The following is a 3,680-nucleotide window of genomic DNA, read 5'->3' as shown; positions in this document are numbered from 1 at the left end:
ACTCAGTACTACTAGCAGGAAAGCTGCTGCTTAGAGCTGACTCAAAGATGTACCTTATGTGAAGACAGGTCCTGGAACTTCATGCCTAAGAGTGGCAGCTTTCTTACACCATCAATCTGTGCAGTGATGTCAGATGACTGATATCAAGCAAACAAGGTAGTTTGGACTTTATCCTAGAAAAGCCAAAATATGCCTACTAGTGCAATGACAGAAAGTGTTTGTGAACAGAGGAAATTCAAGTTGCCAAAGGAAATATGACTGCTTCCAGATCTTAAGAGGATCCTGGATCCCATGGAGCTCTTAGGATTGACCATACATCTAAGCTATATCCCTTTGCTCACAGGGCTCCAAGAATACTTAAAGTACAAACAGGAAGCTGATAACTTCAATAACATGGTAAAAGGTAGACAATCTGTGGAACAGAGGGATGAGGCCCTGAAGAATTGGCATTTTCTAGCTCTCAAATGCAAAGGGCAGTAGATAGCTGCAGGCCGGCATTTAAGTGAAAAGGTGTCGCGCTAGTTGGTAGAGGACACACAAGTCAATATGTAGGCATGAGTACTCATAATATATGAGTACTAATAGTAACTGGAAGACTTAGAGGGTGTGTAAAATTTGTACTTTTTTAAAAAAAAAATTTTTTTTGTTACATATATTAAGTGAAAGTTAAAGCTGAAATCAGCAGGGTGAATCCCTGTGAGATGAAAAATACCTTTTATCTTAGTATCCAGTCCTACAGATCGTATGAAAGTCAAAATCTATCCCTAGAAGCTAAATATCTATTTATCTCCAAGTTAATAAATTTATGCTCCCTGCAATATGACTTTAACTGACATTAAGCATATCTACCAAATTTCATCATATTACTTGATTTTTTATAAATACTTAGGCTACTTGTAACTATGTGTGACTCAGTTTGTAATTTTCAGAGTAGCTTTATGGTAGAGATTCTCGCACCTGCAGAGAAGTCTACTGAGTTTTAGAGGACTCTACATGTGTGCAGGCATCTGGCTGCGGACAGGCGCTTGCAAGAATGAGTCTAGATTGTTACTCAGCTCCTGATCTTTAAATTTAAAACACTTAATTATTAGTTACTCTGGATATATAATTATACCATCTGAATCCCACTGCATTTACACGCAATGATGTGTCCATACTTTCTAAATTACAAGATCAAGTCTAAATGAAAACATTTACATTATGGATCAGGATAATTTGATTTGTCAAAATTCTCTGTAGTGTAGAAAAAACTAATTGTATTGACACACAGCAGTTTTTGTGCAAGTCAATACAGGAGCACTGGAGTTTAAGAACAGAAAAGATTTCTTGGCTCATCAAATTCAATTTCCTGCTGTCACAGGTGGTCATGTGTTTCATATAATACTTCCATTATACTTCTGGATGCACATCAAGCTTTACAAGTTTTGCTGCTACATCAGATTTTCAGTCCCCCTTTCCATTCACCTCTCTTGTGATCCATATTGAAAACTGAGGCAAAATATTCAAATGCATTTTGAACCATGCCTAATTTATCCTCTGCTGCTCCTTCAGCTTTAGTGCAGAGGGATCTCACTGGTCTCTTAAATTGACATACATGAAGAACATTTTGCTATGCATATTTTTAAGACTAATAACATTTGATTTTTGGCAATTCTTATTTCACCACTACACTTCCCATCACTGAGGTTTAGCTTTCCTAGCTGATCACTCTTTGATTTAATTAATTCTCCTAATTTCTTGAAGTTCATTCTTTCTTTTGAAATCAAGAAACCTGAAGACCAACTTCAATTAGTCCTCCAGTTTATCTAAATGTAATATATATGTGATCACTTAAAAGGTTGTTTTTATGACTAACTGTTCTTTAGTGCAGTTACTGCTTGCCAAAATCAAATGTAAATAAATTCTAAAATAACTGATTAAAATAACTGTAACTGATACAACATTGTCTACCATAACCAGGAATAACTGGTTCCAAATATTGTTACTGACACTTGTTTCCCAGGGAGTGGCACAGAAAATGGTCTTTCTATCAGTAATTTTGACTATTACATTCCCAGCTCATTTACTGCTCCTTAACTCAATGCTTCTGTGGTCCTATAGAACTATAAGGCAGTTTAATTGCTAGCTCCTTTGGTCTTTCAAGCCTCCAACTGCTCCAGCCATGGATTCTTTACTTCTCCCATGTACTAGTTCAAAGTGGTCTTTAAATTTTTAACATAACCATTCCATGAAAATAAACAACAAATAAAAAGCTTTGCCCTGAAAAAATCATAAAAGTTAGTTGCTGCCAATGCAGGAAAATTCAAACAATTTATAGACTTAGATCAAGATTCTCAGTGAAATCACATGCTTAATAATTTATAACACAATATAGTGGGATTCAGCGTCTTACTCTAAAAGTGCAATATTAGTAGGTAGGTAGATGTTTATGTTAACAATATCCATAGAATCACAGAATGACTGAGGCTGGAAGGCATCTCTAGAGATTATCTAGTTCAAGTCTTCACCAGAGCAGGGTCAGCTGGAACAGATGGCTCAGGGACGGGTTCAGCCACGTCCTGAACATCTCAAAGTATGGGGACTCCACAACTTCTCTGGGCAACCTCTTCCAGGGTTTCACCATTGTCAAAGCAAAAAAGGCTTTTTTCTCATGTTTAGGTGAAATTTCCTACACTTCAATCTGTGCCTCTTGTCTTTTCAGGGGCCACTACTGAGGCAAATCTGTCTCAAACATCATTATTCCCTCTCATTATGTGTGTATGCACATTGATAAGATCACTTCTAAGTCTTCTCTTCCTGAGGCTAAACAGAGGAAGAGCCTTTCCGCATATAACAGATACTCCTTAATCACCTTAATGGCTCTTTGCTGGACTCATTCCAGTATGTCCATCTCTTCTCCTGCAGAGAAGAGGAGCCCAGCACTGGATGCAGTACTGAGTATGTTTGTTTTGTCCAGCTCTGTTTTTATGTCAATTTTACTGGTTCCATGAAAGGAATTAATTTCTATTTTACTTAGAGTCATTTTCACCTCCACTCCTGCATACATAGTTTAATGTTTCAATGTTATGAGGAATGCTTCTCACTCAGAGGCCACCTGGGCCAGCAAATGGCACCGAATGTGCAAAATCAGAAACAAAAACTTATATAGTATGCACAGCATGTTCAATTTTATATTCCATTTGAATTTTTCACTTCTAGATCATCAGAATTTCCTTTTGAATTTAAACAAATGAATCTACAGGAAGGAGGTGAAGAGAACAAGAACTTTCTGTGGAATATGTCAATCTGTAGATTAATTAATACATTGATTCCATTTGAGAGCCTGCATGTACCTGTCTTCCCACTGAGATACCCACTGTGCAATCAGTGGTAATTTAAAAATCAATTGCTCTTCTGTAGTAATTAAATTTGTCCATTTAAACAGATACAATTGATAGAGCCTGCAACTAATTTCAAAGCAGGGATTCTTAAGGGATTCTAGAGATTAAGGGCTGTGAGCCAGCAATTTGTGGGTTTTTTACTCAACAAATGTACATCTATATAAACTATTTTGTATATTGGTTTTAAATACACTATAACACATACGAAATTTATCTCAAAATAAAGAGACAAAGCAAAATATATTGCTAGACAAACCCAAAAACTTAATGGAAGTGATTGTAGTTAGGTACAACTATATC

This window comes from Nesoenas mayeri (genome assembly GCF_963082525.1).
Source record: "Nesoenas mayeri genome assembly, chromosome: 5".
NCBI classification, from domain to species: Eukaryota; Metazoa; Chordata; class Aves; order Columbiformes; family Columbidae; genus Nesoenas; species Nesoenas mayeri.
Note: the sequence above shows the minus strand (reverse complement) of the source record.